General features: G+C 38.8%; 1 protein-coding gene across 12 annotated transcripts in view; it reads left to right on the top strand.

Annotated features, from left to right (window-relative positions):
* Positions 1-13626, top strand: part of SH3D19 (SH3 domain containing 19) — a 180400-nt gene that overhangs the window by 54851 nt on the left and 111923 nt on the right. The window lies entirely within an intron of this gene.

Genomic DNA, 13626 nt, shown 5'->3' with positions numbered 1-13626 from the left:
AATTTACATTCACAGCAGCAGTGTAGAAGGGTTCCCTTTTCACCACACCCTTTCCAGCATTTATTGTTTCTAGCTTTTTTGATAATGGCCATTCTGACCAGCGTGAGGTGATACCTCATTGTAGTTTTGATTTGCATTTCTCTAATAATTAGTGATGTTGAGCATCTTTTCATGTGCCTCTTGGCCATCTGTATGTCTTCTTTGGAGAAATGTCTATTTAGATTTTCTGCCCATTTTTTAACTGGATTGTTTGTTTTTTGATATTGAGCTACATGAGCGGCTTGTAAATTTTGGAGATTAATCCTTTGTCAGTTGCTTCATTTGCAAATATTTTCTCCCATTCTGAGGGTTGTCTTTTCGTCTTCTTTATGGTTTCCTTTGCTGTGCAAAAGCTTTTAAGTTTCATTAGGTCCCATTTGTTTATTTGTGTTTTTATTTCCATTTCTCTAGGAGGTGGGTCAAAAAGGATCTTGCTGTGATTTATGTCATAGAGTGTTCTGCCTATGTTTTCCTCTAAGAGTTTGATAGTGTCTGGCCTTACATTTAGGTCTTTAATCCATTTTGAGTTTATTTTTGTGTATGGTGTTAGGGAGTGTTCTAATTTCATTCTTTTACATGTAGCTGTCCAGTTTTCCCAGCACCACTTACTGAAAAAGCTGTCTTTTCTCCATTGTATGTTCTTGCCTCCTTTGTCATAAATTAGGTGCCCATATGTGTGTGGGTTTATCTCTGGGCATTCTATCCTGTACCATTGATCTATATTTCTGTTTTTGTGCCAGTATCATACTGTCTTGATTACTGTAGCTTGGTGATATAGTTTGAAGTCAGGGAGCCTGATTCCTCCAACTCCGTTTTTCTTTCTCAAGATTGCTTTGGCTATTCAGGGTCTTTTGTGCTTCCATACGAATTGTAAGATTTTTTGTTCTAATTCTGTGAAGAATGCCATTGGTAGTCCGATAGGGATTGCATTGAATCTGTAGATTGCTTTGATAGTATAGTCATTTTCACAATATTGATTCTTCCAATCCAAGAACATGGTATATTTCTCCATCTGTTTATGTCATCTTTAATTTCTTTCATCAGTGTTTTATAGTTTTCAGAGTACAAGTCTTTCACCTCCTTAGGCAGGTTTATTCCTAGGTATTTTATTCTTTTTGTTTCAATGGTAAATGGGAGTGTTTCCTTAATTTCTCTTTCTGATTTTTCATTGTTGGTGTATAGGAATGCCAGAGATTTCTGTGCATTAATTTTGTATCCTGCAACCTTACCAAATTCATTGGTTAGTTCTAGTAGTTTTCTGGTGGTATCTTTAGGATTTTCTATGTATAGTATCGTGTCATCGGCAAATAGTGACAGCTTTACCTCTTCTTTTCCAATTTGTGTTCCTTTTATTTCTTTTTCTTCTTTGATTGCTGTGGCTAGGACTTCCAAAACTATGTTGAATAAGAGTGGTGAGAGTGGACATCCTTGTCTTGTTCCTAATCCTGGTGGAAATGCTTTCAGTTTTTCACCATCGAGTATGATGCTTGCTGTGGGTTTGTCATATATGGCCTTTATTATGTTGAGGTAGGTTCCCTCTGTGCCCATTTTCTAGAGAGTTTTTATAAATGGGTGTTGAATTTTGTCAAGAGCTTTTTCTGCATCTATTTAGATGATCATATGATTTTTATTCCTTAATTTGTTAATGTGGTATATCACATTCATTGATTTGTGTATATTGAAGAATCCTTGCATCCCTGGGATAAATCCAACCTTTATCATGGTGTATTATCCTTTTAATGTGCTGTTGGATTCTGTTTGCTAGTATTTTGTTCAGGATTTTTGCATCTATATTCATCAGTGATGTTGGTCTATAATTTTCTTTTTTTGTGATATCTTTTTCTGGTTTTGGTACCAGGGTGATGGTGGCTTCATAGAATGAATTTGGAAGTGTTCCTTCCTCTGCAATTTTCTGGAAGAGTTTGAGAAAGATCGGTGTTAGCTCTTCTCTAAATGTTTGATAGAATTCGCCTGTGAAGCCATCCTGTCCTGGACTTTTGTTTGTTGGAAGATTTTTAATCACAGTTTCAATTTCAGTGCTTGTGATAGGTCTGTTTATATTTTCTAATTCTTCCTGGTTCAGTCTTGGAAAATTGTACCTTTCCAAGAATTTGTCCATTTCTTCGTGGTTGTCCATTTTATTGGCATATAGTTGTTTGTAGTAGTCTCTTATAATCCTTTGTATTTCTGCAGTGTCAGTTGTGATTTCTCCTTTTTCATTTCTAATTTTACTGATTTGCGTCCTCTCCCTTTTTTTCTTGATGAGTCTGGCTAATGGTTTATCAATTTTGTTTATCTTCTCAAAGAACCAGCTTTTAGTTTTATTGATCTTTGTTATTGTTTTCTTCATTTCTATTTCCTTTATTTCTGCTCTGATCTTTATGATTTCTTTCCTTCTATTGACTTTGGGTTTCTTTGTTCTTCTTTCCCTAGTTGTTTTAAGTGTAGGGTTAGATTGTTTATTTGAGATTTTTCTTGTTTCTTGAGGTGAGATTGAATTACTATAAACTTCCCTCTTAGAACTGCTTTTGCTGCATCCCATAGGTTTTGGGTCATCATGTTTTTGTTGTCATTTGTTTCTGTGTATTTTTTAACTTCTTCTTTAATTTCTTCAGTGATCTCTTGGTTATTTAGTAGCACACTGTTTAGCCTCCATGTATTTGTGTTTTTTACAGGTTTTTTTCCTGTAATTGATTTCCAATCTCATAGTGTTGTGGTCAGAAAAGATGCTTGATACGATTTCAATTTTCCTAAATTTTCCGAGGCTTGATTTGTGACCCCAGATGTGATCTATCCTGGAGAATGTTCCATGTGCACTTGAGAAGTGTATTCTGCCACTTTTCGGTGGAATGTTCTATAAATATCAATTAGATCAATGTGGTCTATTGTTTCATTTAAAGTTTGTGTTTCCTTATTTATTTTCTGTTTGGATGATCTGTCCATTGGTGTAAGTGGGGTGTTAAAGTCCCCTACTATTATTGTGTTACTGTCGATTTCTCCTTTCATGGTTGTTAGCATTTGCCTTATGTATTGAGGTGCTCCTATGTTGGGTGCATAAACATTTATAATTGTTATATCTTGTTCTTGGATTGATTCTTTGATCATTATGTAGTGTCCCTCCTTATCTCTTGTAACAGTCTTTATTTTAAAGTCTATTTTATCTGATACGAGTATTGCTGCTCCAGCTTTCTTTTGATTTCCATTTGCATGGAATATCTTTTTCCATCCCTTCACTTTCAGTCTGTATGTGTCCCCAGGTCTGAAGTGGGTCTCTTGTAGACAGCATATATATGGGTCTTGTTTTTGTATCCATTCAGCGAGCCTGTGTCTTTTGGTTGGGGCATTTAATCCATTTACATTCAAGGTCATCATCGATATGTATGTTCTTATTACCATTTTCTTAATTGTTTTGGGTTTGTTTTTGTGTGTCTTTTTCTTCTCTTGTGTTTCCCGCTTAGAGAAGTTTCTTTAGTATTTGTTGTAAAGCTGGTTTGGTGGTGCTGAATTCTCTTAGCTTTTGTTTGTCTGAAAAGCTTTTGACTTCTCCATCAAATCTGAGTGAGATCCTTGCTGGGTAGAGTAATCTTGATTGTAGGTTTTTCTCTTTCATCACTTTAAGTATATCCTGCTACTCCCTTCTGGCCTGCAGAGTTTCCACTGAAAAATCAGCTGATAACCTTATGAGGATTCCTTTGTATGTTATTTTTTGTTTTTCCCTTGCTGTTTTTAATATTCTTTCTTTGAATTTAATTTTTGTTAGTTTGATTAATTTGTGTCTTGGTGTGTTTTTATTAGGGTTTATCCTGTATGCGACTCTCTGTGCTTCCTGGACTTGGGTGACTATTTCCTTTCCCATGTTAGGGAAGTTTTCCACTATAATCTCTTCAAGTATTTTCTCAGACCCTTTCTTTTTCTCTTCTTTTGGGACCCCTATAATTCGAATGTTGGTGCATTTAGTGTTGTCCCAGAGGTCTCTGAGATTGTCTTCAATTCTTTTCACTCTTTTTTCTTTATTCTGTTCCACGGCAGTGATTTCCACCATTCTGTCTTCCAGGTCACTTATCCATTCTTCTGCCTCAGTTATTCTACTATTGATTCCTTCTAGTGTGTTTTTCATTTCAGTTATTGTGTTGTTCATCCCTGCTTTTTTGTTCTTTAGTTCTTCTAGGTCTTTGTTAAACATTTCTTATATTTTCTCATTCTGTGCTTCCATTCTATTTCCGAGATTCTGGATCATCTTTACTATAATTACTCTGAATTCTTTTTCATGTAGATTGCCTATTTCCTCTTCATTTATTTGGTCTTGTAAGTTTTTACCTTGCTTCTTCACCTGTGACATATTGTTTTGCCATTCCAGTTTTTTTCTTTGTTTATCTGTGGGATTGTGTTCCTGTTTTAGTGGCTGTTTGGCCTGAGGCTTCCAACACTGGAGTTTGTAAGCTATTGGGTAGAGCTGGGTCTTGGTGCTGAGATGAGGAACTCTGTGAGACCTCACTCTGATGAATATTCCCTGGAGTCTGAGGTTCTCTGTTGGTCCGGTGGTTCGGACTTGGAGCTCCCACCTCAGGAGCTTCTGCCCGACCCCGGGCTCGCAAATCAAGATCCCGCAAGCCACGTGGGGTGGCAAAAAAAAAAAAGAAAATAATAACAAAGTAAAAGATAAAATTAGACTAGGAAATTAACAGATGTATTAGAAAGAATGTAAAAATAAAAATATAGATGAATCAACAACTGCAAGGTACCACAGTAGTAAAAAAGAGGAGGGAAAAGAAAAAAAAAAAGGTGGCAGGGGGAAGGCCTTGGCTGTGGAGAGAAGGGCCTAATCAAGGATAAGGTTGGATGGTGGGCGGGGCCAATGCTCAGGACCCTCAGGGCTGGAAAAGGCCCTGGGGGCTGTGGGAGGTGGGGCTTAGGCTCAAGGAAGAGCAGGGGCCCAGGCGTGTCCCCACCCCTGGTCTCAGAGGGCAGGGGACCTCACCTGGGATCCCAGAAGGCTTCCTGGGCTCGAGTGGGCAGGGCAAACGCCCTCTCGTGCTCCTCCAGTCTGGGGTCTGGGAGGGCCCCTCCTGCCTGCCTCTCCTGATCTCCCTGGCCTCAGGGGCACCGATCCTGTCTGGCCTCCACTTCTCCCTGCCTCAGTCCCCCTGTGCCCTACCAGTTCATTCTGGGGTTCCTCCCATCTCCTTGGGGGTCAGAGTCCCCCACCAGCAGCTGGCAGGTGCCCTAGTTGTGGGGAGACGGTAACTCCACACCTTCCCACCCCGCCATCTTGACTCCTCCTCCTATTAAAGTTTTGAACGGTGTCTCTAAAATCTACAGGTGTAGTTCCCCAGAGTCATGTATTAGGGTGTCTTTGAACTCAAGAAAATCCTTAAGCATTCTTTTTTCCAAGATGTGAAAAGATTCTGTGGCTTCACAGTAAGATGTCCATGTCTTGTTTACTATAGACTCTTAAAGGTCAAATCAGCTTTCCTTTCCTTATTATTAAATTCAGGTGCCAGTAGCTATTTCACTAACCCACAGAAATCACTTAGCTTCCCTACCAATCAGCGCCTGCTAATGATTTGAAGAAACATATGTTAACACTTTGGAAGTTAAATTCCACAATGAGTCTTGAAAATCCATTGAGTTTTTCACTTTTTGAAGAGGATGTGTTTGGAGATATATTCCCTGTTCAGTTCTTGTTCTTGCAAGGATTCGAAAATTTCTCTGTTTATGGTTTGTCTCCTTTTTGGCAGTGATTCTCAAACCACATTACTCGGTCTTCCTTTAGCTTATATCAAAGAATGACAGTTTTCCTCAATACTCAGGAAAGGAGTAATAAATCAAGAGTTTTTGAATATTGAGTTTTTCTCCAACAGTTGTGATGCATTGACTTAGGAAATAGCTTTGGAAACACATGGTATAGATCTAATATCTTATGCTTTGTTTTGGTCTTTCAAAATAATAACAATATTGATTACCATTTGTTAATCTCTTTGTCCATTTATGACTTAATTTCTGCCAGTAGGCAGCATGGTATGAATGCCTAAAACAGTTAAGAACTTCATGTTGTCAGTTGTCCTTACCAGAGATGGAAATCACTTAACTTACCCCTTAATACAGTTTGACTCCCGCATGTTAATGGTATTTATGGAGAGAAACAGAAAGCAAGAGACATTTCTTTTTCCCTATTACAGTGTAAGGGCTTACATTTTTATTTGCTATTTATTGTATTTTTTATTTGATCTTAACAGAGTACTCTCAACTTACATATTAAGTGATTTTTTGCAGCTTTATTTGCCCTTAGTTGATTAACATCGTAAAGTTTGAGGAGAGACAACCAGTGAGAGGTCTTTCCTCTAAACAATGCTGTTTGTTTCTGGGAAAAAGGAAGAAAAGTTTGGAGATATTCTGTTCTCTCTAAATCCTTTTACAATTTGTCTAATAGTCAGAATTATTCCTGTGGAATTATCAGTGTGTCTTTTACCTGGAGTTATTATTGGAAATTTCTTCTGCTTATTCTTTTTTCCCTCTTGATTCCTCCAACTTAATTAGCTGTACTACTATCAATGCCAAATCTATGTTTGGGAGACTTTCTTACAGCTTTTTATTGAAAGATCATTTTTCGTTTTTATTTCCCATGTATCATATTTAGAGATTAAGAATCTTCTAGCCCTAGTTAAATACAAACCCCTTTATTATTGAAGCCGTCATACCAGAGGCTTTATGTCTTAGAATATTGTCATTAATTTCCCAATCAACTGTCACCCAAGGGTATAAAGAACAGTTTAAAGTCATATAAAACCTGTACTTCTAAATACATTTTCCCCTTTCTATTTCATTGCAGTTTTTTTCTTTTTACAAGCAAAATTTTGACTTATTAATAGACATGTGATGTTTTTACTTTCTTTTACTATTTATTTTAAAAGATAGATCAGGGGGCTTCCCTGGTGGCGCAGTGGTTGAGAATCTGCCTGCCAATGCAGGGGACACGGGTTCGAGCCCTGGTCTGGGAAGATCCCACATGCCACGGAGCAACTAGGCCCGTGAGCCACAACTACTGAGCCCGCGAGTCTGGAGCCTGTGCTCCGCAACAAGAGAGGCCGTGATAGTGAGAGGCCTGCGCACCGCGATGAAGAGTGGCCCCCGCTTGCCACAACTAGAGAAAGCCCTCGCACAGAAACGAAGACCCAACACAGCCAAAAATAAATAATTAAAAAAAAAAAAAAGATCAGGAAAGCCTATGCGTAGTAACGAAGACCCAACACAGCCAAAAATAAATAAAGTAAAAAATAAATAAATTTATTTTTTTAAAAAAGGTAGATCAGGAATGTGCTGTTGTGAAAAGCCATCTTGAGCAGGAGATTGGAGTCAGACCAAGCTGAGTTCCAGTCCCAGTTCTGCCCTTTGCTGGTCTTGTGATCCTGGGCAAGTTAGTTACCCTCTGGCAACTTCAGTTTCCACATTTTCAAATGAGAATAATTGCAGGGCTATGAGGGTTAGGGTTGATGCACATGGCACATGAAATGGAAGTCAGTAAGCGCAGCTCAGATTATTACCAATTCTCTCCAGTTGAGACAGGCCAATATGTGAACTTCACAAATATTAAAGAACCAGAAATCCACTTCTACACTATTTTAAATTGGAAATCTGAACTTATAAAATTTGAATATTCAGAGTTCCAATTCATGTAGTCTTAATCTTCCATAAATATTAAAATAAAAACCTCAGCCATTCACTCATTTAATCAGGACTATTATTTTTAGCAACTTTTTTTGGTAAAAGCTTCATTAAATATAATTCACATATCATATAATTCACCTATTTAAAGTATACAATGCAATAGTTTTTAGTATGTTCACAGAGTTGTGCACCCATCACCATAATCAGTGTTGGAGCATTTCATCACCCCAAGAAAAAACCCTGAACCCTTTCACCCTCACCCCTCATCCTTCCCAGCCCTAGGAAACCACGAATTGACTTTCTATCTGTCTTTCTATAGATTGCCTATTCTGAACATTCCACATGAAATAGAATCATTGAATATGTGGTCTATTTGTGACTAGCTTCTTTTACTTAACCTAATGTTATCAAGGTTCATCCATGTGTAGCATATATCAATACTTCATTCCTTTTTATTGCTGAATAATATTACATTGTATGACTATATCATATTTTACTTATCCATTCACCAGTTGATGGATTTGAGGATTGTTTACACTTTTTGACTATTATGAATAATGGTGTTATAAAAATTTGTGAACAAGTTTTTGTGTGGACGTATGTTTTCATTTCTCTTGGGTATACATCTAGGAGTGGAATTTCTGGGTCATATGGTAACTTTTGGCTGTTTTCAAAGAGGCTGCAACATTTTACATTCACACCAGCAGTGCGTGAGGGTTCCATTTTCTCCACATCCTTTTTCACACTTATTGTTATCTGCCTTTTCAATTATAGCCATCCTAGTGGGTATCAAGTGGTATTTTCTTGTGGATTCTTAGCCACTTCTTAAAGTCAAATATATGAAAATCACATAACTCATGCTTTGGTACAATAATGTCTGGTCAATGCTGAGAGTGATGGAGAAGTTAAGCCTCATATTGCAGAATCTTCTCCTTATTGAATACCTAGTGAACAGAACTTCCCTAGACTTTTTTATTCCCATAATCTCTGTTTCATCTTCTCCTGATTTGCAGTTTTCTGTTTCCAGCAGTTCTCTTGGACTTACGAGCTCTCCTCCAGCAACCCCTCTCTATAGATATTATAGCAGAGTGAACAGAGCCAGAACAACCTTTTCTTTTTGCCTTTCCTTTGTCCATCCTTCTTGAGAGATTTTCTCCTGACAGAATTTTAGAGCCTGTTCCTAAAATAAATCTCCTTCTGGATGTTTATATACTAAGTTCTCAGGATAGATTATTTCTTGGTCATAACTTTTCATCTGTCACTTTTGAGCATTTTGTCCCTTCTAGCCTCTCTATTTTCTTCTCCTGAAATGCTAATTTTAGAAATGATGTGCACCTCCTAAATCTAGTCTCCATTGCTGTTAATTTTTATCTTCATCTCTTTGTGTTTTTAAAAATTCTGTCAACTTATTTTTCAGATTTCAGATTCAGCTTTCAGCTGTGTCTATTCTGGTTTTTAGCCTGTTTAATCTTTTATATTCACAATCATATTTAATTTCCAAGAACTGTTTCTTATCCTCTGGTTGCTCCTTTTTCATGGCAGAATCTTCTTCTTTTATAGATGTAACATGCTTGTTCACATATGAGGATGCCAATTAGAATATCTTAAATGTTCCCTTTTATTCCATAAATTTTCTTTCTTTTTGATCCAGAGATCATCGTACATTTTGGTCTTTCTATTTTTATATTATTTTCCGTAGATGTTTGCTTATCATTGGTTGTAGGTACATGTTTATGAATAAAAGACTAAATTGATTGGTATAGGTAGTGGGTTTGTTTCTCCAGAAATGCTTTCTTCTGGTTGATGTAACTGCCTGTGTCAACAGGTATAGTAATGGGTGTACCAGTCATAGGTGGGCTTTCCTGTAGGGGAGGAGGAAGGCAAGCTCAGGACGCCCCCAAATTGCCAAAATAAGGAAGGGGTTAGATGTATCTGGAGATGGAGTAGTTGACTGTATATTACCTCTAGGACATGTCTTTCTTCTCCATCTCTCAATTTCTGGGACTGAAGTTACCGTAAATCGTAAATTACCTTAAACTCTAGTCTTTTCCCTCTCAAGCCCCAGGTCCCCCACAGGGAATCTTCCCAGGCAGATCACCAACTTTGTATGGACAGCAGTTTTCTGCCTTTAGCTCAAAAGGGAAGCCTTGACTGGCTATTAAGGTGTAATTGGTTGTGGAGTGGGCTGGGCACTGCTGAGTAGCTGGATCTGGTAACCTGAATGCAGCTCTTTAATTAACTGTCTTTTTGGTTGCTTCAGGGCCTACTTTTTATTCTTTGATGCAGAAGGAGCTCCCTAGGGAGAATTCCTGTTTAACCTCTGATGTCTTGGACCCTGGTTTCTCAGGATCTCTGATTCCTTGATGGCTCTCATTCTTGGTTTGTTTGTTTGTTATGGTTCCATTCCATTTTTGTTTTGTTTTGTTTTTATTTTTAGCTGTGTTGGGTCTTCGTTTCTGTGCGAGGGCTTTCTCTAGTTGCGGTGAGCGGGGACCACTCTTCATCGCGATGCGCGGGCCTCTCACCATCGCGGCCTCTCTTGTTGCGGAGCACAGGCTCCAGACGCGCAGGCTCAGCAGTTGTGGCTCACGGGCCCAGCTGCTCCGCGGCATGTGGGATCTTCCCAGACCAGGGCTCGAACCCGTGTCACCTGCATTGGCAGGCAGACTCTCAACCACTGCGCCACCAGGGAAGCCCCCATTCAGTTTTTTAAGTTCTATTTTATTGTCATTTCACATTTAGAGGGAGGGGAGGTGGATGTAACTACTTATTCAGCCATCTTGAATGAGTCAAGTAAACATTTCCATGTGATTTTTCACTTAGAAGCCTCAAACTTAATATATCCTAACCCTAAAATCTCCTTGCCTGTTCTCTCATCTTGCTTGCTTCCTTATCTTGCTTTTTTGCTAACCTCAGTTACTGGTATCAGATGCCCCGTACCATGTCATTACTGCTGCTTCCTCCTGCAAAACCATACCATCCATTCCTAATCCCGTCGTATCCCCTCAACCTTCCCACTTTCATTTCTTCTTACTCTCTCCTTACGTCTGCTTTTAATCCTGGTTTATACCGTTGTTAGTGGTCTCTCTGCTTCCATTCCCCACCCCTCTACCAAGTCCATCCCACCAGGTTACCTTTCCTCCATTGCCTACAGAAAAGTACAGATGCTAAGGCATGACATTCATGAATTGCTCTAAGTGATCCTGAATTAATTTTGTAATATTATCTCCCAGTATATTTTCCTCACACCTTGAGGTCGACCTACAACTGGATTACTCAACACTTTCCCTCAGTTCTTCACACAGTCACACTTTTGTACATATGATTCTCCTAAACTTAGATGCCCTTCATCCCTTTTTACTTCTCAAATTTTGCCAACCTAAAGTGATGCTCAGGGAATTCCCTGGCGGTCCAGTGGTTAGGACTCAGCGCTTTCACTGCCATGGGCCCAGATTCAATCCCTGGTCAGGGAACTAAGATTCCACAAGCCGCGAGGGGTAGCCACATGAATGAATGAAAGAATGAATGAATGAATGAATAAATAAATACTGTTTTAAAAAAATAAAGTGATGCTCAAATCAAATGCTATCTACTCTGGGAAGCCTTTGGAGATTTCTTAGTCCCAACTAAACCTCTTATAATTCTGTATTTTGGTAGCTCTTGGGCATTCATTTATTTTGATATTCACTATTTGATTATTCACTAGCAACTCTGTAAGTCCAAGTAATTTGCATGTCAGCTGATGCAGGAATTTTTGTATTCCTGCTGCAAGGTAAGTACAGCTGTGCAAGTGATTGATAAAACTGTAGTGAAAGATGAAAATGCAGTTGACTCATGCTACAAAGATATACACAGGAAATACGTGGATTTTGATGAAATTGTTATTTGAGAGAGGTCTGGGAATTTGCGCAAATATTTTTGTTGAAGACTTTGCAGATTCTCACAATTCTTGTTGATACGTCAATCAAGAATGTTAAGGTTCTTATGTACTTTTGGTATTCGCATTATGCTTTAGAAATTGTTTGTTCTTACAGTCCTCAACATGGATTGTGAGTTTGTCGAAAGCAGATTTTGTTGTGTTCCAGCTGTATTCCTTAATCTCTTATCCTCCAAGACAGTCAGCATTATCTTTGTTTCTTTTTTCTCTGGCCCCAGAGCTGAGTAGATCAGAGAGCTCTCTACCTGAGCAAACTGAGCCAGAAAGTGGCTAAGATCATCTCACTCACCTGCATCTGCTGGTGTTTCATTTACAGCTCTGTGAGGAGAAAGCACATAACACCTTACTCTGGTTTCTGACAACGTTGAATAGGTCCTGTATTTCATCCCTATATTGCTGGATTTGTCCCCTGACCAAATGATCACTCTGTTTTTCAGACCTAATTTTTAACTGCCTGTGGCGCATGGGTTAATCCATGAATGATGCAAACAAACATATTTCACCATGTGCCCATGAGTCTGGGTGTGGAGTAGTGTGGTGATGACAGGCAAACCCAAGATATCTGAAAGTCTGGTGTGCATAAATGACACACCAGCTGCCCCAGAGCCAATTTCTGGTCATGTGGCTAATATATCTTATAATTCTTCCTCCTCATCCTCCAATGTTTGTGTGTCTTAGCTGTCATTAAGAGTGGACTTTGCATTGCAATAAAAAAGATAGCTAATTGTATTTGAAAAGAAAATCAGCAACATCCAGATTGGTATCCTATAAAAATATAATAATTCTCTGAGGTCACTTTATTCTTTTTTAAAAATTTCACTCCGAGGGTACAGGAATTAACAACAAACAGTATTCCAACAGAATTCAAGCTTGTCTCACAATCTGTTAATTTTTAAATGAATTGTCCCTCCCATCATGTACCTGTGTCCATACTCTGTTGAGCCCATAAATTTCATGTTAGTAGCATAAGATTATTGAGAGCACAAGGTAGTGAATTGAAACTGTTTGCCCAGCTCAGGCATCTTGTTATAAGACGCCCAAGTCAAAATCTTCTGTATTCTTAGGAATTTATAAGAGGGCGTTTGTATGTTTTGTGGAGCTGAAGAAAACCTCAGAAACAGTTGGAAGGAATTTGAGGCCCTGGATTCAGTCTCTAAACGATACACCATCTGATGCTGAAGTATAACTGTGGCTTCTGGTGAACAGCATTTCTGCACATTTACCCTGTAGTTCATCAAACGAGTGGGACAGCCAGCCTTCTGATGGTAGTGGGAAGAGCAGGGACTTTGGGATTCTTCAGATCCAGATTGAAAATTCATGCTCCCTTTTAATTTAACTGGCGTCTCTGAGACTCTGTTTTCTCATCAGTAAAATGGAAAAGACTTGCATCATGGGACTTCTGTGAAGATTAAATGAGAATGTATTAAGAATGCTTCTAACATAGTAAACGCTGGGTGAATAACAGCTATCATTGGTGGTGGAGTTGGCCCACTGATAGCCAGTTCTCGAATTGACCTCAACTGTTTTTTGTGACCTGGCACCCACAGAAGTGAATCCCTTGCGCAGCTTCCTGTACTTCTCTGTGATCATCGCATTGCCTCCCCGCCCTCACTTAAACAGTGCATTTTTTCGTGACATGAATATGTTTTTACTAATTCTGCAACTCTGCAGTAGCACTTCAAAATGCTTTCATTCCAAATCAAAATTATTTGAAGCCTTCCCATGGTAATGCACAAAATCTCTTCTCTAGGAATTAATAACAGCCGCCCCCTCCAAAAAAACACCAGCAACACAAAGGCTGTCCACTTTGCAGAGGTGTTGGAGAGGTTTCATACCAGTATATTCAATGACAGATACTTAGGTTTCCCTACTGTGTGTAAGGGGCTCTGCCAGGCATTACAGGGTACATAAGGCCCTGTCTTAGAGGAACTGACAGTGGTGGAAGCGTGAAGACATAAAGAGAATTATAACGTGAGTCAAAATGT

Source organism: Balaenoptera borealis, assembly GCF_965194805.1.
Source record: "Balaenoptera borealis genome assembly, chromosome: 4".
Classification (NCBI taxonomy): Eukaryota; Metazoa; Chordata; class Mammalia; order Artiodactyla; family Balaenopteridae; genus Balaenoptera; species Balaenoptera borealis.
Note: the sequence above shows the minus strand (reverse complement) of the source record. Positions and strands in the feature narration are given on the sequence as shown.